Consider the following 12,543-nt stretch of genomic DNA (forward strand, 5'->3'; position numbering starts at 1 on the left):
ACAATTTTCTCACACTAGCTGTATGATCCTGGGCAAGTCACTTAACCCTTATTGCCCAGGGTTTTCCCTGGTCAAAGGTCATTATCTTTGGCACCTATCTACCTTAACAATTCAGCAAACTCTTAGACTCTGGATTGGAAGTATTCATAAATGCATACATATATGTATATGTATCTATATCTACATATCTATCTATATATATATATATGTACACATATCTATATAGAGACACATGTGTATGTGCAGATACAGTTATCTCTTCCACATTGCTGGGATTAGGGGCACAGTATCCACATGATCTGGAAAATCCACATAAAAATGTTTGGCCCTCTCTTCATACCAGAGAAGAAGTCAGAATTATTATGGTATTAAAAGATAAAATATATTGATATCATACAATATTTACATATATTTTTTGTATTTCTGAGTTTCTAAACTTTTTCTGTGTCATTTGCTGGTCTTGACATCTCATCTGAGGCTTCTTCAAAACTCCTCCAAAATTCACATTTAATTTTTTTGGGGGGATGGGGCAATGAGGGTTAAGTGATTTGCCCAGGGTCACACAGCTAGTGTCAAGTGTCTGAGGCCAGATTTGAACTCAAGTCCTCCTGAATCCAGGGCTGATGCTTTATCCACTACGCCACTTAGCTGCCCCCACATTTGATTTCTTATGCCAACCTGCTATATATCAAAACCTGTATTTCACTTGTGTTTGATTCATCATGTCCATATTTAAGGTTTTCATTGCAAAGATACTGAAATGTTTTGACATTCTTTATTCAGCTGCTCAGCAGCTGCCAAGGCTTCATGGAGGGTCACCCCAGCTCCAGTCACAGTCACCTGGTCATCTTTGCTCTTCAGGACCACCTTAGCCTGGCCAACCTGGAAGTTTTCATTGTTGTTGTAAATGATCACATTTTCTGGGCAGCTGGTCTTTATGAAACAGATGCCCTTCATGTTGGCAGCTAACTCTACTGCTTTTTCAGTAGCCACAGCATCACTTGGGTAAAAGACTGTCCCATTGGGAATGCTCCAGAACATAGCAAGATCTTCAAGAGCCATCTGAGAAGGCCCATCTTCACCAATGGACACTCCACAATGAAAGCCACACAGGTTGATGTTGCTCTCAGAGATGGCCACCATACAGATCTGGTTGAAAGCCCTGGTGAAGAAGGCAGCAAAGGTGCTGCAGGAAGGCACAGTCCAGTCCCGTGTGGCTCAGCCCATGGCAATGCTCACTATGGTCTGTTCTGCAATGAAACAATCAATGAAGCGATCAGGATGTTCCTTCTTGAAGAGTTCTGAAAAGGTCGAATTCTTGGTGTCCCCATCTAGGGCAATCACATGTGTGGTCACTAGCATGCCCCAGTTTGGCCAGGGTCATGCCATAGGCTTTGCAAGTGGCCATCTTGTCTCCAAGTTTGTAATTTGGGGGAGAGGGCATCCAGATGTTGGTGATGTTCACTGTTAGGGCATCCTCTTTGGGGAGGAAAGCTAGAATCTTCTTCTTGCTTTGGATTTGGCCATAGATTTCCTCAATGACCAATTCTGCCATGTTTTGGGGGAGAGGCTTCCCATGCCAAGATTCCTTATCCCCCACCTGAGATTCCTCTGCCCTTATACATCTTTGCAATGATAGCCAGTGGCTTATGCTTGCCCTGGTCGAAGGCCTTGCAGAGTTCCTCCACACTGTGTCCATACACCATGATGGTGTTTCACCCAAAGGCTTCGCATCACTTCTGGTACACTTCCACTTGGTGCTACAGCGGAGCAGGGTCACTCTGGCCTGACCAGCTAATGTCAAGGATGGAGACCAGGCTGTCTAACTTGTAGAATCCCATGAAGGCCATGGCCTCCCACACAGAGCCTTCAGATATCTCCCCATTGTCCAGCAAACAATAAACACAGTAGCTGGCTTTGTTGAAGTATTTGCCTGTATAGGCCATTCTACAAGCTGCTCCAAGGCCCTGGCCCAGGGAGCCAGTAGCCACATCTATAAAGGCTTGTTTAGGGACTGGGTAGCCATCTAGAATGGAGCTGATCTTCCACAAGTTCAACAGCTCAGTCTCTGGCAGGAAGCCAGCCTCAGCCCAGACTGCATAGAGGATGGGAGCCGTATGACCCTTGGAGAGCACAAAGCGGTTGTTGCTTGGGTCCCTGGGGTCCTGGGGCTTGTACTTCATAGTGTGGAAGAAGAGGACCACTATGATCTCTGCCACACTGTAGCATGATGTGGGGTGGCCTGAGCCGGCCATAGTGGTGACTTGGATGGAGTTGATGCACAGCCGACTAGTGGTGTCCTTCAATGCCTACAATTTCTGTTGGTCCAGCTTGTGGTAGTCCTCCATGGTAAAGGGGGTTGGCATGGATCCTGAGCCTGTGGCAGAGGCAGCAGCAATGTGATCAAAGGGGAACCCGGAGAGGAAGAAGGAGAAAGGGGAGCGCTTCACCAGACTTCCAAAGAGATCCATGACAAAAAAGAATAAAGGTTAAAACCCCTGAATTAAATCATCCTGCTTTCATATTTAGTGGGGGGAGGTAGGGAGATACTCTTCCAGACTACAAGTTTACTCTACATAATGATGACCTGAGCAGAATTATTTGACAATAATACTATTAATATAATACATTATAACCATATATACTATAATAAAGAACAGCTCTGTTGTATAGTCAATCAATCAATCAATCAATCAAAAGGCATTTATTAAGCACTTACTAAGCCAGGTACTCTCCCTGCCCTCAAAGGATTTATATTTTAATGGGAAAAAACATATTTTATGGGCTCCAAAATTGTAGAATTTTTAAGAAAGACCATGGAGGCAGATCTCCAAGACAATAGCACTTTACCAATGGTGCCAAGGTCCCCTCTAATAAAGTGGACTTCAGATCTTCCTCAAAATTTGAGATGCTCCTGGTCCCTAGGACCTTATTTTCATAGGTTTTGACACTGGGTTCAATGCCTGGATGTTCTGGAGAGGCAACACAAAATACAAAATCCCACTGGTTGATAGACCTTGTTTTATGGGCCAAAAATGTATCAGCTAAAACAAAATGGTATATCAGCAGGGGGTCACAGGTTAGATGAAGCATGAGATATCTATGCTACGATGTTAATAAAATAGACCTGGGGGCAGCTAGATGGCGCAGTGGATAGAGCACCTGCCCTGGATTCAGGAGTACCTGAGTTCAAATCCGGCCTCAGACACTTAACACTTACTAGCTGTGTGACCCTGGGCAAGTCACTTAACCCCAATTGCCTCACTAAAAAAAAAAAAAAACAAACAATAAAATGGACCTTTCCTCATGTTGGGCATGAGAGGGTGGTCTGGAGGTACAGAAATAAGTTGGGGGAATTTCCAAAGCATCAAGACATCCCACACATGCTGGATTTGGACATGGAATTTGAGCAAAACAGGATAGATATATCATTTTTTTTTTTTTTTGCAGGGCAATGGGAGTTAAGTGACTTGCCCAGGGTTACACAGTCAAGTGTCAAGTGTCTGAGACCAGATTTGAACTCAGGTACTCCTGAATCTAGGGCCAGTGCTTTATCCACTGTGCCACCTAGCTGCCCCCAGGATAGATATCTTTCTCAGCATTCCTGTGGTTGTACAAGTGAACTTCATGACTGTTAAATAAGTTGTGAACATTACATTAAAGTTTTGAGGCCTAATTTATAGGCCTACTATAAAAATCTATCTTATCTAGATATTCCTGTATGATTGATACAAAATATCAAACTGATTGGAATAAAGTAGGAGTCCAAATGAATCATTACTTACAAATTACAAATAAGTAAATTTAAAAATACATAATCTTATAAGGAAAATAATTAATCATTGAAGGAATGGGAAAAGCCTCTTCTAGAAATAAACCTTTGATCTGAGCCTTGAAGGATGCCAGGTATTCTAAAAGGTAGAGGGGATGAAGAAGAGGATCCCAGGTGTGAAGGAAAGCCAGTGGCAAGTCTTAGAGACAAGAAAGGGAGAATAACATGTAAAGAACAGTAACTAGGCCATCACAAGTTAGCATCAATACAAGTTAATACTAGAATACCAGCAACATTGATTTTCCTGAGCATTACTGCATTTACATTGTCAAAATGCTAACAGTTTTGCACAAACATTGTTCCTATGGTCCCATAGGAATCAACCTCATGTTCTGTTAAGTTGGTTAACATTAGGTTGGTTAATGTTGATTAACTTAAAGGTTTATTGAGTTGGTTGGTTAATGGTCTCCACTTAACCTTTTGTTTTCCTAGAAGTGTTTACCTACATTAGTAAAGGTTTAATTGTATGCATGTTCACTAGAAGAAAATTCATCAATCAATCAATAAATCAACAAATATCCTTTGAGACCTACCAAAGCACTAAGACTGAGGCCTCACAGTCTCTTTGGAATAAAAAAGACATAAACACATAAAAATGATCATTAACAGTAAGGGAACTATTTTGCACAAAACTAGTAGTATGAAAAATTAGTACTATAGGAGTTCGGAGAAAGGGGAGATGATTAATAGAAAAGGATGATTTTCATGGAGAAGGTAGTACTTGAGGTAGGCTTTCAAGAATGAGCAAGAGGGGGGCAGCTAGATGACACAGTGGATAGAGCACCGGCCCTGGATTCAGGAGGACCTGAATTCAAATCCGACCTCAGACACTTGACACTTACTAGCTGTGTGACCCTGGGCAAGTCACTTAACCCCAATTGCCTCACTAAAAAAAAAAAAAAAAAAAGAATGAGCAAGAGGGGGCAGCTAGATGGCGGAGTGGATAAAGCACTGGCCCTAGATTCAGGAGGATCTGAGTTCAAATCTGGCCTCAGACACTTGACACTTACTAGCTGTGTGACCCTGGGCAAGTCATTTAGCCCTTATTGCCCCACAAAACAAACAAACAACAAAAAAGAAAGTGCAAGAAGTAGGTTGGTAGAAAGGATGGTAAAGTGATATTGAACAAGCAGAGGAACCCTAAAGTCAAGTATTAACCCTGCCATTTCCTAGCTTAGTGACTTTGGGCAAGTCTTCTTACTTCCCACCTCAGGTTCCTTATCTAACCAATATCCAGAACCATAAATAACAAAGCACGCTACATATGGTATCTAATTTGGTCCTCACAACAACCCTGTGAGGCAGGGCCTATTACTATCCACATTTTAGAGATGAAACTGATGCCAAGAGAGGTTAGGTTATACAGCCAATAAGTGTCAGAGAAAAGACTTGAATTTAGGTTTTCCTAACTCCTTAAGTCTGTTATTATATGTAAGGTTTGGGCTCATTGATCTCTAAATTCCCTAAGGAAGACCTGGGATTGAAATTCTCCAAGCTGGATGACCCTGGGTAAATTACTTAACCACTCTGGGCCTCAGTTTCTCATTTACAAAATAAAGAGGCTGGACTTGATGGTCTAGGAGTTTCCTTCAGACTCTTAAGTCTATAATCCCGTAAACTATATATGCAGGAATGGCCTAAACTAAATGTCTTCACCCATAAGGTGGTGAAGACATGGCAAATAGGCCAGTCCAGCTAGGGTGTGATATGTACATAGCAGAGTAATAGGAAATGCTATAGGATGGAAAAATTACTTGTGTTAGATTGTGAAGAGTCTTGAATGTCAAGAGGAAAAGCTCTAAAATTCTATGACACTAGCATTATCCTAAAGACAGTTTGAGGAAGGGGATGAAATAGTAAGTAGGGAAATAACATGATGAAAGCAATGTTTTAAACATTAATCCGGTGGCAGTACATTAAAGTACATGAGGCAGGAAAGACTAGAGACAGAGGAAACAATTAAAAAACTGTTCTAATGCTATGAGCCTGAGTTAATAAAGACCTAGAACAAGCTAGTAAGGAACAGAAACAAAAGGACCCATATTGGAAACAATAAAAAGGAACTATCAACTAGGGCCTGTGTAGGTTCCCATCACATCCTGCCTCTTTTTACGATGCATGTATGTCTCTGTCTCAGGAAATTCCAAATGCCCAAGTCATAGAGCCCCAGGCCAAGGTTCACTCTGCTGATTGATCTAACACCAAAAACTATTCTTCAACTCAATTTCTTTAAATCCTTCCCCACCTATGAGGTCTAGGTGATAAAGAATCATAAAACCCTGAACATATCTGATCTCATGTGAGTTCATAAACTAAGTAGGGTGAAGCCTAGTTAGCAACTGAGATAGTGAATAGTGGTGTACTTGGAATCAAAAAAGGCCTGAGTTCAAATCCTGCCTTAGACTCAGTTATATGACCCTGGGGGGGGGTGTATGTATATATATATATATATATATATATATATATATATATATATATATATACACACACACACACACAGAGAGAAAGATTTATACTTACATATATTTATATATACACATATATGAACATATACATACATGTAGTATATATATGTATGATATTTACATATGTGTTTTGTGTATATGTAGTGTTTTACAAAAACCTTAAAAGTACCATATAAATGTTAGTCATTAGTAATAGTAGTACTTAGATGAACTAAGAGAATAATGAAAAGTCAGGCCTGGCTAGTACCTGGATAAAAGAGTACATGAGAATGTTGGGTGCTCTAATTAGCCTGTACTGTCCCTAGATTCTCCCATATGCCTCCTCTAGGAAGCATTGTCTGATATGCATAGACTGTAACCTCCTTCCTCCATGAGAACAGAGATTCTTTTTCATGCTATCTTTGTCTCCCCAATGTCTAGTACAGAGTCTTGTTTGTAGTAAGCATTTGATAAATGCTTCTAGTATTCCTCATTTATTGGATAGGAAGAACCTAGTAAAGTTAAAGTCAAAGATGGCTTCAAGATAACTTCTATCCATTAAATATAAGAAGGTTGAGGACTTAGAAACAGGGGCAGCTGGGTGGAGCACTGGATACAGAGCACTCAGCTTGGAATCAGGAAGACCTGAGTTTTCAATTCTGGACACAGATGCTTACTAGCTGTGTGACCCAGATTAAGGCACTTAACCTCTGTTCACCTCAGTTTCCTGATCTGCAAAATGAGGATAATAATAGCACCTACCTCACAGGGTTGTTGTGAGAATCAGATGAGATAACAACTATAAAGCACTTAGCATAGTGCCTGCACAAATAAGTGACAGAGTGAGAGAGAGAGAAAGAGAGAGAGGGAGAGAGGTTATATATAATTAAATAATAACTTTAGGGAGATTAGAGAAGATGAGTTTAGCTTTAAAGACTTTAAGTTAAAGATGATAACAAGATGGTGAAATGAGAAGTCCAGTAGACAGTTTTCAAGATGTAGAATTTGAATCCACAAGAAAAGATAAAGACTGATGATAACAGAATAGGTAGTCAGAATAATAGATTAGCTCTTGAAGGGATCTTAGAAGACTTCTAGTCCAATCTCTTCATTTTATAGATAAAGAAATTGAGGCCCAAAGTAGTTAAGTAAGTTGTTAACATAGTTAATAGAACTGGGATTTTAACCCAGGTCCGATGACTCCATATGATCGTAGTTCAAGATCCAGAAAGGACCTCCGAGGTCATCTAGTCTAATCCCCTCATTTTAAAGTCAAGGAATCTGAAGTATAGGGAATTTAAATGGCTAACTCAAAGTTTCACCTACCATGCTACCTCTCTAGAAGTACAATGATAACATATTTAGGGGTGTTCACTAAATGCTTAACAACTGACTCTCTGAAAAACCATGATACTCTTTTAATTTTAATTGACATTAACATTTTTGCCATCACTTTCTAGACAATCTAGTTTAGTCTAGACAATCAACAAAGGAACAAGCTCTGATTTGTACCCTTTGCTGATTTCTAAGATATAAATGCTCACACTGAAAATTTAACATTCAGTTCTCATGAGCCTAGCATAGACCTATAGCTAGTACTCTTTCCCTCCATGGTATTTTCATAATTCATTTCATTGTCCTAACAACCAAAAGGTATGGAATGTACATATTATTACCTCCATTTAAAATATGAGAAAATTGCAATTCTGAAATTCTAAATAATTTAGCCAGAGTCACCCAACCAATTGCTAGCAGGGTAAAGACTGGAATCCAATTCTCCTAAATCTCAGGCTAGTATTTTTTTCCTTCATATGAAGTGTCTTTCCTTCTCCCAGGATTGGAGCACGTGCCTACAAGCAAAGAAAATGCATCAAAGTGACCCTAAAGATCAGTTCTGAGCATTAAAATATGCCTTCTGTTCTTAGAACTGAAACAATTGGTATCATACAGTTCCCAATTCTATTTTAGAGGTTGGTTTTACTAGCATACTAGAACTGACCAAAATTGGACCCATCTAACTAAAAATTTTCATTTTGATTCTGGCTAACATACATGATAAGCAAAGTGGTAAACTAGACTAAATGCTCTTTTGAAACATATAAGCAGGGGCAGCTAGATGACACAGTGGATAGAGCACTGGCCCTGGATTCAGGAGGACCTGAATTCAAATCCGACCTCAGACATTTGACACTTACTAGCTGTGTGACCCTGGGCAAGTCACTTAACCCCAATTGCTTCACCAAAAAAGAAAGAAAAGAAAAGAAAGAAAGAAAGAAAGAAAGAAAGAAAGAAAGAAAGAAAGAAAGAAAGAAAGAAAGAAAGAAAGAAAGAAAGAAAGAAAGAAAGAAAGAAAGAAAGAAAGGAAAAGAAAAGAAAAAGAAACATATAAGCAGATCAGCACAAATGTCCCTTGCAATGGGGACAAAATAAGGATGTGCTACATGACCAGAAGTTTCAGAGACTTCCCACTCAAACCACACTATATCTAAGAAGGAGCAGAAAGGAAGTATGGGAGGAGAAGGGAAGGGCATTTTTTGTGTCAGAGTATTGAATGAGGATTAGGAGTAAAGGGGGTATTTGTTTGTGCCTACCCAGATCTAAAATGAAAAGTCAAGCTTGCCATGAAGAAAGGTGGGGAGAAAGGAAAGTGGTGAGGTTCAAAGGATTAAGAGCTAAAATAAACCTTAGAAATCATATAATCAATCAAATCAATTGGGGAATGGCTAAACAAACTGTGGTATTTGATGGTAATGGAATATTACTGTGTAGTAAGAAATGACAAACAAAATGACTTCAAAAAAGCTTGGAAATACATGTATGAAATGATGTATTGGGAAGTGAGCAGAATCAAGAGAACACTGTACACAGAGACAGCAATATTGTTCTATGAAGAACTGGGAACGACTTGACTATTATCAACAATACAATAATCCAAGACAATCCCAAAATAATATTGAAGAAAAATACTATCCACCTCCAAAGAAAGAACTGATATTGATGGAAGAAAAGCATGATATTTTTCACATTCTTTCATTAATTGACAAATATGGTGTTTTGCATGATCATATATGTATAACCCATATTGGATTGTTGGTTGCCTCGGGAAGGGGGGAGGGGAGGGGAGGGAGGGAAGGAGGGATTGAGATTGGAACAGAAAAATGTAAAAAAAAAAAAGGTGGGGGGAGGGGTTTGCTAGGAAGGGTACAGGATGTATATATGTATCTATATACATGCATAAATATATATGTTGTGCATATATGAGTTATTTAGGTCTTATTTATAGAGTAATTATATTTAATCAAATCTGTCATACATTATTTATATAAATTGATATGTATATGTTATTTATAAAAGTTATTTACCTGTATAAAAAAAGAAAACTGTTTATAGAAAAAAAAAAGGAAGAGGAAGGATTTAAAATACTATGTTATATGTACTAGAATAAATCTAGGTATATCTAAATGTAATAATATAGAAAATATACCATTATATATGTCATATATGTGTGTATGTATATATATTTTACCTATGTTTCATATATGCATAAATAATAAATAAATATTTTTTTAATTTTTAAAAAGAAATCATATAATCCAACCTTCTTTTCCTTACAAATATGGAAACAGGCTCAGAAAATAAATGAAGCAACTTGTCCAAGGCCACACAGATAAGTAACAAAACTGAAATTTGATCCAAATTCAAGATCACCTGACTCCATTGATAGGGGAGTCGAGGAGCAGAGAGGATGGTTATTAAAACAAGTTGTTATAATTAAAATTAAAGGAGAAAGGTTCCTAAACCAAGTCTCTACAATTGAAAAATATATATGACTTTCCTTGCAATGAAAAAAATTAACAACTTTTTCTAAGAGGGTAAGATGAGAATAAAACTGGAAAATACATAGTGAGCATTATTAAATACTTGTTGACTGACTCTTCAAGTGTATTGTTTGGGCCTACAAGATAAGCCCAAAATGGGCAGAACACCACAAAATCCAATGGCTGTCTTAGAGACAGTCCATGATGTACTCCACTAGAGGGAGCAAAAACTCTTCTTTACATCCTTGTTAGTTTTACACAGCATTAGGGTCTTGGTTATTGACCAACAAAACCCCCAAACCTGAAAGGAAAAGTTGGTGGACATACTTTGTAGACTGTTATGTTTGACACACTAAAGACTTTCTGACACCTTGTGAAAATGAACACCTATAAAGGTTGTTGCTTTTTCCCAAGACCAAACTAACTCTGAAACTGAGACTTTCTACAATCAGGATAGTTGAGTGAAGGACTGGAGTCCTTGGAAACCTTTTTGCCTTATAGTAGATGCCCTGAATTTCATTACTAGTGTGTCATGCGTTCCAGACCACTTCAGGGAGTATTCTATTACAAACCTACAATATACTGGATTGAAGAGAATATAATAGATCTAAACAAAGTCTATCCTGCAGTTATCACCTGGATGATCCCATCTCTACTCAGTGACCTACTTATGATCATTAGAGTAAACTCTGCAGATAAATAATTTCAGCAATGCCACCCTTAAACCAATGTGCAAGACAAATTTGCATGTGTGTTTGGGTCCCTTGGGAGGAAAAATTCAATTTAAATAATCAGTTATATACATTCCTGTTGTTGCTCATCCTTTGTTTTCCAAGAGGACCAATGACTTTACAGGTGATGTCTTCATTTGCATGTGAATAGGATTTAAGTGAGGCAGAATTCCACAAAGTCCTCAGCCTTACTCTCTCTTCTAGAGTCATTGATGTCCAGTGGCAGGACAAAAGCTAAGACAACTGTCAATGGCCCAGGATATAATGGATGACCTTGGCATCTTTAATGTTTGACCAAACTCTAAGAACTCCACAATGCCTGCTTCAGCTGCCTTTGTGACTGGTGGAACAAACTGTTCTCATTCTCCCATTCCACAGGGGGAAGTCTTCACATGCTTGTGGTAAACATCTCTGTAACTCACTGACGGGTTTGAGACCTGTCAGTTACCTTCAAAATGGTTTAGGGTGTCTGCTGAGACAGTTTTATCAGGTTAAGGCTGCTGCACCTGCTACAGTTTCTTGGTGCCACAGGTGAGAGTTGGGTGGGACACCAAAGGTTGAGTAGCAGCCCTGAAAAGGGCCCAGCAAATCATCACAATAGAGGTACTAGTTCATGTTCCTTTTACATAATTGTCAATAGTCATTCTAGTTGTAGTAGCCTCCTAGCTATTCTCTGCATATGAAATTCCATCTCTAATCTCAGTATATTTACATAAATGGTACCCCAGATCTTTAATGCACTTCCTTTTCACCTTAACACTAAAAAATCCACAGTTTCCTTTAAAGTACAACTAAGGTACAACCTTCTAAATGAAGCCTTCCCTGATTCCCTGTCCTCTCCAATGATTAACCCTGTCCTTCTTGATATTAACTAACATATACTTTAAAAAAAAAAAAACTTACTTGTGTACAAACTGTATCCCTATCCTTCCTCCTCACTCCCACCCCTAGCATAATGTAAGGAGAAGGAAAGGGAAAAAGTATTCATTATGTGCATACCTACCAGGTGCCAAGCACTAAGCTAAGTACTTTATAAATATTATCTCATTTGATAATGTAAGCACCTTGAGGGCAGGGACTGCTTTTGTTTTAATATTTGCATTCCCAGCACATGGAGAAGTGCCTACCTATCAGTGGGTACTTAATAAATGTTTGTTGAAACGAACTAAATTTTGTAATAATATCATAGTAATGGTAGAGATCCAGCCTACCTCTAAAACCTCTTGGTTGTGTCGCCCTAGAACAATCATTTAATCCCTTGGTATTCTAGGCAACTCTCAAATATTGTAAGTTTCAGAGAAAGTACTGAGCTGTGTTTATAGAAAATGTTTCCTCATCCCGTAGTTCCTTAAATCTATGAAATTACAGATTCAGTCCCTATGATCCCTATTATAGTAAGTTTCCTCACATTTTACATGCGCAGTTAGTTCTTGAGAAATATTCAAAGTATGTTTGCCTTCTATTAAGTTCATTTAAAATGTCTATCTAGTGTCCTTGAAGACAAGATAAAAATCTAAGTCGCCTGTCTAAAGAAACCCAAAAAACGTGTAGAAAAGCAAAGTGGCTACTGCTTCCACCATATTTCAGATATTGCTGAATGGGAGAATACCCTCTCTTAAAGGTTGTCCCTGGAACTGCCTCTGAGTATTGAATATGGGCATACTTAGAGCATAGGTTTAGATCTGAACGGGACATCAGAGGATATCTAGTCCAACCCC

The 12,543-nt window shown here is 38.7% G+C and overlaps 1 pseudogene; it reads right to left on the minus strand.

Moving 5' to 3' along the window:
• Nucleotides 1-741: 741 nt before the first annotated feature.
• Nucleotides 742-2,348, minus strand: LOC122738585 (annotated as a pseudogene).
• Between the last annotated feature and the right edge of the window lie 10,195 nt (nt 2,349-12,543).

The sequence above is a fragment of the Dromiciops gliroides genome, chromosome 2 (assembly GCF_019393635.1).
Source record: "Dromiciops gliroides isolate mDroGli1 chromosome 2, mDroGli1.pri, whole genome shotgun sequence".
NCBI lineage: Eukaryota > Metazoa > Chordata > Mammalia > Microbiotheria > Microbiotheriidae > Dromiciops > Dromiciops gliroides.